This window comes from Mus pahari, chromosome 17 (assembly GCF_900095145.1).
Source record: "Mus pahari chromosome 17, PAHARI_EIJ_v1.1, whole genome shotgun sequence".
Taxonomy (NCBI): Eukaryota; Metazoa; Chordata; class Mammalia; order Rodentia; family Muridae; genus Mus; species Mus pahari.
Genome location: NC_034606.1, coordinates 719,487 through 728,199, shown reverse-complemented (window position 1 = coordinate 728,199; position 8,713 = coordinate 719,487).

Here is an 8,713-nt window from a genome sequence, read left to right as displayed (position 1 = left end):
CCTGGAACTCACTTTGTAGACCAGGCTGGCCTTGAACTCAGAAATCCGCCTGCCTCTGCCTCCTGAGTGCTGGGATTAAAGGCGTGTGCCACCATGCCAGCACTTTCATACTTTTGAATAGAAAAATACATGCAAACAAAACAAAAATGTACCTTATACAAGAACATGTAAAAACAAAATGGGTCATGGGACTGAAGACATAACTCAGTGGTTAAGAGTACACTTGTCTTTTCCAGAATACTGGAGTTGAGTCTGAGGATCATATTGGGTGGCTTAAAATCACTTATAACTGCAACTCAAGGACATCACACACACACACACACACACACACACACACACACACACACACACACACCACACACACACACACACAGAGAGAGAGAGAGAGAGAGAGAGAGAGAGAGAGAGAGAGAGAGAGAGAATAATCATTACCAAGCAAGCAGAATAATCATTTGGAATAAGGAAGAAAACAGGAATTGGAGAAATAAAAGCGACACAAGGTGCTGACGGTGTGCTCTGAGCTGAAGAGAATAAGTCCAGGGAGAGGGGGTTGAAGACTTTTGAATGACTACATTAGAATTAGTCCTTTTCTCCAATTCCATAGCTGTACCCAAAACTTCCAGTTATTTTCCTCAGCAGAGCCTGCCTCCTTTCTCATGGGCAACTGGGGTTATTTTTCTAGGGGTGAACACTGACTTAAGCTCACAGCATCAGTCCACTTCCTATTGTAGAAGGCCGTCAGCTATGGCAGCTTAGATTCTCAGGACACGGATTCAGGGAAAAGGAAGTGAACTGAATGTTCAGCTTTCAGTGAAAGCTCAGCTCCATCCTGAGCCCCATGGCCTTGAGCAGAATGCTTAGTCTTTAAGGGGCCGAATTCTCTCATCTTTTAAGTTATAAAATATAATATCTGATTTAGAGGATTGTGTGAGGCTTTGAGGAGTGAATGTGTGGTATTAAAAACAGTTCCTATGGCTCAATAAATACTGCCCACAATTATCCCTTGGAACTTAGAAACTGAGAGAATAATGAAATGGCTTTGTCTGGGTGGCTAATCATTATGTCAAGAAGTAAGTTACTTTCGACTGCATGGAGAAGCCTCATTATTTTATTCCCATGAGCCATAGAAATATCATTGTTTTATGTAACGTGGGTGAGATGCAGAAGGTTGATAAGCCTGACTGAGCAGGCATCAGTCTCTGCTTTAGTTTTCCAAGTTTTGCTGTACTGAAGCCTCAAATCTACCCTACAGCTTAGAGTTTTTCATCCACACCTCCTCATTTTCCTGAAGTTTGTTTAAATGTGTTTCTGTCACTTTACCCACAGAAGCCTTATTAAAGGGTCACAATGACAGAGAAGACCCATAAGTCTCAGCTAATATGCTCATCTCCTCATATGGTAATTTTCAGAAGTTCCGTAAGAGTCACCCTCATGTGCTGGTTGCTCAGTAAAAACACAGGCTTGGCTGTAGTTCAGTGGGTAGAGTGATTTCTCAGAGAATACACTGCCCTAGGATTGACTCCTAAAATAAAGCAGGCTAGAAAGTATACACCTGTAGCCCCAGTACTGGGAGGATAAAGCAGGTGAACCAGCAGTTCAAGGTCAGACTTGGACACACAATGTGTTTGAGGACCACAATATGTGAAATTCTGCTTCAGAAAATTATTGAAGGGAATGAGGAAATAGCTCAACTGGTAACATACTTGATGTACAAATATGGACACCAGAATTTACATCCCTTGCATCTACATACAATCCAGGCATGGTTTCATGAGCCTATAATCCCAGCATCAGGGAGACAGAAACTGGAGGGTCTTTGGAGCTTGCTGGCTATCCAAGGTCCAATGAAAGATCGTATCTCAAAAAATAAGGTGAAGAGTGATGGAGGAAGACACCCATGGACCTCTGGCCTCCTCATGCATGTGCATGCACAATTCTTTATATATGTGTGTGTATGTGAACACATACATGAACATGCATACAAGTATCTAGCATATACACAGAACAAAAATGTTTAAAAAATGTACAAATATTCTTCCTGCATCCCACCTAATTTCCATTGACACAACTGGTAAGGTCATAGTCTCAGCACACATATTATTAAACAGAATGTTCTGGTGTGATGACAGGGAAACATGTATATTTTACTTCATGAACTTTAACCAGGTTGGGAAATGAACCAGTTCCTGTTCTTAATCATTTTCTATAGCATTAAGTTCTATTTACTATTTCCCAACAGAACTCTTATAACAGTTTAGAAAAATTTGCCAACTTACCTTATTCAAATGAATAATTATAACAGGGTTACATTTCTGAGAAGAGGATACTTAGAAGTGTTTCTGGAAAGATTGACACACGGCTTCTATTGACCTTTGGAAATCAGAGAATAGTCAACTAACTGGTTTATGTCACCTCTCTGCTTTAAAGGGTTTCAGAGAAAACTGCTACCAGTTGTTCAACCCAAAGATGAAGGACACCAGAAGCTTATCTGAGCAACTGATTGTGTTTGTGACGTCAGTAACGTTTCTTAGAGGCCTGAGATGCTGTGCTTTTTTTGATCATGTCAGTTTGCCATGTGACTTCTGATCACATGTCTGTCCTGCTCTGTGCTAGGTTCCAGGTACCTTCCAACATTATGTATGAGGGAAGGGGAGACCAGGTACTTTCTGAGGGGAGTCATCAGCTTCTGGAGGTCATCGATGACATCCTCAAGATGTTTATTGCTTACTACTGTGGCAAAAACTTCTGCCTAAAGTTCAGTGTTCACATCATCCAGCAGTAGCATTGCATCATCAGAGGAATAAGAAAGTGCAGTCACCCCTCCAGAGACCTGTGCAGTGTTTCCTGGGGTGGTCAGTCCAGAGCTGGAACTCCAATGTGCTGCAGCTGCCGGCACTACATTGAGGAAGACAGATGGGGAGAAGAGCGTCCTTGCCTGCCAATGTCCTTCAAAGAGCTTTGTGTACATTTCTCATGTTACTTCTGGTTACAAGTATTAACTAGAATGTGATCACATTAATTGATGTGTTTATAAAAAGATAAAGAGAGAGGGAATATGTTCTACTGAGGATGTGAGGAGGTATGGGGAGGAGGATGCCTCAGCAGGTCCACGGCAAGGCATCTCTTCTCCCCCCCGCCCCCCACCGAAAGACTGGCCACACGACAGTATAGTATAGAATAGCATTTATTCAGGACATGGGGAGGGAAGTTAAGAGGGTAGTAGAGGCAGAGAAAGGCAGAAAGAGGGAGAGAGTAGAGAAGTAGAGGCCTTCCATGAACAAATGGAGAGAGGGGGAAGGGAATGGGAAAGGGTGGAGGGAGGGAAAAGCCCAAGAGGGCAAGATAGAAGCAAGAGGGATAGAGGAGGGAACAAGCAGCCCCTTTTATTGTGGGTCAGGCCTAGGGGTGAAGCAGACCTGGCTATTGCCAGGTAACTGCAGGGTTACAGAATGCTAACATTAATGTTATTAACAAAGTTGGGTAGAAGAATGTACTCTTTACTCTAGGTAAAAATGTAAGACCTCTATTCCTATAACAAAGGGCAGAGGTGTAAAAGCCCTATATAACTCTTTCTGCCTAATACTCACCACGACTCAGCTCAAATCTCCTTTCACAGGACACCTCTGTCCAGGATGCCAATAGTAATCCTTTCCCGTGCTCCATCTGTAACATAATCTGTTTAGTCTGATTTTTTTCTTTCTATGACCAGAACATAGACCCTAGGCTGCTTTTGCCCTTTCTTTTTTGCACTGTTTGCTATACCCTGGGGTTTAACAGTGTCTAGCACACAAATGGGGACTTACTGACTCTAAATGAGGAAACCAAAATGTCATTGTGGCTAAGTATCAGGGTTCTGAGACATACAGTCTTGGGTCCACTCCTAGTTAAAAATATCTTGGTCATGTGACTTACTCTATTTCTGTTTTGACTTCATTATGTATATAAAAAAAGGCAGGGTAGTAGAGAGAAGTGGGGAGCACATATAACCAGAATACATTGTATACATTTAAGAAAATCATACACACACACACACACACACACACACACAAGTAAAACAGTAATCATCGGCATCTGTATTTGTCAGGCTCTGGCAGAGCCTCTCAAGAAACAGCCATATCAGGATTCCATCAGCAAGCACTTCCTGGTATCCACACCTAGTGATCCATCTGCAGACACCAAACTCCCACACTATTGCTGATGCCAAGAAGCACTTGCTGATATGAGCTTGATATGGTTGTTCCCTAAGAGGTTCTATCATCACCTAACCAGTACAGATGCAGATACTCACCAACCATTGAGCTGAGCCCAGGGACCACAATGGAAGAGCTAGGGGAAGGACTGAAGGAGCTGAAGGGGATTGCAACTCTATAAGAAGAACAATATCAACTAACTGGACCACTCAGAGCTCCCAGGGACTAAACTACCAACCACGGAGGGAGCCATGGCATATGTAGCAGAGGATGGCCTTATCTGACATCAATTGGAGGGGAAGCCCTTGGTTCTGTGGAGGCTTGATGCCCCAGTTTAAAGGGATGCTAGAATGGATGAGTGGTTGGAGGAGCACCCTCAAAGAGGTAAAGGGGAGGGGGAAAGGTGGGATGGGATGACAGGTTTGTAGAGGGGATATCATTTGAAATGTAAATGAATAAAATAATTAAATAAAAAGTAAGTTTGTTTATATACTCTCATGGTTCAATAAAATATTAATAAATGTGTTAGACATATTTTTAAAAAGCTCTAAAAACCACAAGTGTTGGTTAGGTTGAACATAGAAATTAAAATACTCATATATAGTGGGGATGTAAAATGGCACAGCCACTATGAAAACCAGGGTTTAGTAGAAAAGGAGATGGAGCTCAGTGGACTGGCTGTGGCATGGAAGAGCTGTGGTTACATCTTGCTCTTACACATACAGTCTGAGATTTTAATTTTGGTAGAATATTATCAATGTATCCAATCTAAATAATGTGCTTTCTTATTAACCAACTTGTACTTATCCCGAATCTCTAAAATTATAGCACGTTTTTTAAATACCTGGGTATAATAAAAATGTTAAAATAGAATCATCATATGATTCATTAATTCTATTTCGGGGTTATAGTCATCCCTAGGAGTTAAAAATAGTCTCAAAAGGATCGTGGAACAGTCGTGATTGCAGTGGCCGGAAGGTACCTATCAGCTGAAGAATGGATGAGACATGTATACGAGATGGACAATTTTGTCTTTAAATGAAGGAAACTCTAACATGCGCCATCTGTAGATGTGTTAGACTTTTCAGTGGTGTGACAAAATGCCTAATTGAACAGCTTGGGGAGTACAAAAACAAATAGCTTGTGGTTCACGGCTTCAGTTTGTGGTTGCCTCATGTGTTTGGATGCAACCTCATGGTGGTAGAAGCATGATGGTGTACACAATTCTTCCCCCTTCAGGTGATTAAAAAGCAGAGAGATCAGAAAGGCCAATTGACAAGATACTATTAAGGAGCCATTCAAGTTACCCACCTCCTCCAGTTAGCCCTCACCTCCCAAAGCATTTTGCACCTCTCAAAACATTTCTACTGTTGAAGGAATAAGATATGCATGAAGCTTTTGGGGAGACCCTTCATGTATAAATCATGGGAATGAATGAATCTTGAGAATATTATGAAATAAATTGGGTACTCTGTGATTCCATCTATAACAAGATAATAAAGAGCAGTCAGCTTCACAGGGAACAAAAGTGGAATGATGGTTGGTAGAGGTTGTAGGGAGTGGAATGGAGATCCATTTTGAGAGGAAAGGCATTCAAGAGGCAGAGATGGTGATGGCTGAACAACAATTCATTCCACTAAAACTGTACAGTTAAAACTGGCTAAGATGGTAGATAGATTTTATATGTATTTTAAATTACTTTTATTAAATTCAAAGTAATTTATAATTAACTTGGTCAATTACAATTAATATAATTAATTGTAATTAATATCAAGTTTTAAAATAAAGACTTAAGTAAAGTAAACATTTCCCATTTAAATTTTAAAACATTTGTTAAGAAATTAGGTTTCTAAAATAAAGCTGTTTATATTTCTGGTATGACAGGCCAACTATCTAGTAATATAAATAATGCAAATCACATTTCAAGAATATTATGTTGAGGCTAACACTCAAATTTATAAAGAATACAAGTTATTTAATATTGTAAATATTAAATTATGCAAAATACCACATTTTGCAGTGCTGCAAATATTGTGCTAATTCATGAATATCTCTAGAGGCTGAAGGGAACATGAGGAGCATAAGGAAAATAGAAGATGCTCAGTGTTGCTGGGTAACAATAGTACTGTTAGACAAGGATCTATGGCTTTCATGCTCTCTGAAAGGAAAGCTTTGGTAAGGCCTGTCTTCCCTTGAGTACAGATCTTCCAGCTCTGAAGCACTGTCAGTAAACATTCACATAGCATTCCTGCCATCTCATTTCAAAGACATTACTTGAAGTCACCCTTTTCTTTGTTTTCTTTTTTGAGCCTAAATGGTGTTAGTCTAGAAGAGGACACTCAATCAGAATCGGCACTGTGATAACTTTTAGTGAAGGATGGAAGCACCCAGGCAATCTCCAGTGTGTGTGTGTGTGTGTGTGTGTGTGTGTGTGTGTGTGTGTGTGTATGATATATGTCCAAGGGACCACAGTGGGGCATCTCAACACTCAGTAAAGATGTGGTGGTTTTCAAATGCCACTTTCTATTCTTTGTGGTGAGAATGACATTGTAAATTGCATTCTTTTTTTTTTTTTTCTTCAGTAAAGACTAGGAAGGCCACCAGCTACAAAATCTATTTGTATAAGAATGCTATTTAGGGCCGGGCGTGGTGGCTCACGCCTTTAATCCTAGCACTCAGGAGGCAGAGGCAGGTGGATTTCTGAGTTCGAGGCCAACCTGGTCTACAAAGTGCGTTCCAGGACAGCCAGGGCTATACAGAGAAACCCTGTCTTGAAAAACAACAACAAAAAATAAATAAATAAAAAAAATGCTATTTGGATTTAATTTTCTAGGTTTTGATCATATTTTATCAATTCTATAACTTGAAGTAGTTATTTATGAGGTATATACGTAGATTTTCCAATTTCTAAAATGGGTATTAACATTAGATCTGCCTCATTGCATTGAGTAAGGATTAACTGAAAGAGTGCTAGTCGGTTCTCTGCATGGTTGATTCATAGTGGGTATTAGAAATGCTTTGTATGGTAAGAGAGAGGCTCATAGGTAAGTTTAGCTTGGAAATTCTTTGGGATATACTAACTAGTACTTTGAATTAAGGAAACTAATTAAATCAAAGTTCGGCTTCATTTTGAATTAAGTGTCCTTTAAATATGGAAAACATGACAAGGTTTTCACCTAAGTGTCCTTTAACTATGGAAAACATGACAAGGCTTTCTGGAGAACATCACACTTGCAGATAGTCTTGTAGCTACTGTATTAGAGCTGGAATAACCACCATAATATTAGTAATTAGCAATACTGAAGAATGTCTGGTTCTCCTCAAGAATTCTAGGACTCTTTGGATGTGTGGCAAGCATATGAGTATTCATTTGTCAAGTTTTAAGGGTCCTGGGAAACCCTAACGTCCAGAGGAATGGTTTTATCTGAGGTAAGTAGTCAACTGATTTGAAGATTTGATTTAATGAGAATTGAGTTCCTCTGTCTCATTTTAGGTAGAAACTTCATTAACCTCCTCTTAGCCTTGCTTTGGCTAATTGTGAAGCATTTCAGGGAGAGGGAAAAATGAAAACACAATTTAAAAGTAATTTTTTTCTGCTCCTAAAACAGTATAGGGATTTCCAGTTTAACAGAGACTTGAAAAGAAAGCACATCTTAATTTCTATACCACAAACATGTTTCATTTCAAGTGGCAATTAGTGATAACATTTCAGTCTCAAGTGATGAAATTTTTATGCTAATCATCGCACAGCTATAAATTAATTATTTGAGCACAGATCAGGAATATGTATATTTCATAAAACAGATATAGGTATCAAGATGTGTTTGATATTTACTCAGAGTAAATATCATCTCAAATAGCATCTCAAATTATCACGAAAGGAGCACCAGAAGCAAACAGGACTGTGTAGTAATGTGACATACAGTGGAGATAAGTGGAGTTTCAAAACTCTGTTGGTGTCATTAGTTTTGAAAAGGAAGATGGGGCACTCTGGGGAACCCCACCAATCAGCCAGAACCCTCAAAATCCCTGTCAGTTTTTTATTTACTGTATTTATGTAATTTCTAATCTTCCTGCTCCCCTTCAACTCCTACTGTTTTCTCTCCACTCCATTAAAATTCATGACCCCTTTTTCAATTATTATTACACACATATACATATAAAACCTAACCTACTAAGTCCATTTAGTGGGGCTTGCATGTTATGTGTTTAAGGCTGACTTATTGGGATTAAATCACCTATCAGGAGGTTCATCCACAGAAGACTGACCTTCCCTGTCTTAGCAGCCTATGATTCCCAATTGTTCTCCATCTAGAGATGGGGTCTTGTGAGATTTCTCCCATCTATGTTGGCAAATGAACTAGTATAGTGAGAATTCTGGAATTTTTTTTTTAAAAAATACAGAAATATTATTAGAATATTGCCATGCCCACTCCAGTAGTGACTCACAACAGGTCTGAAAACCTGGACGGCAGTCCTGAGGCAAATGAGTTTCAAAAGAAACAGCCTCCTGGAACCTTGCA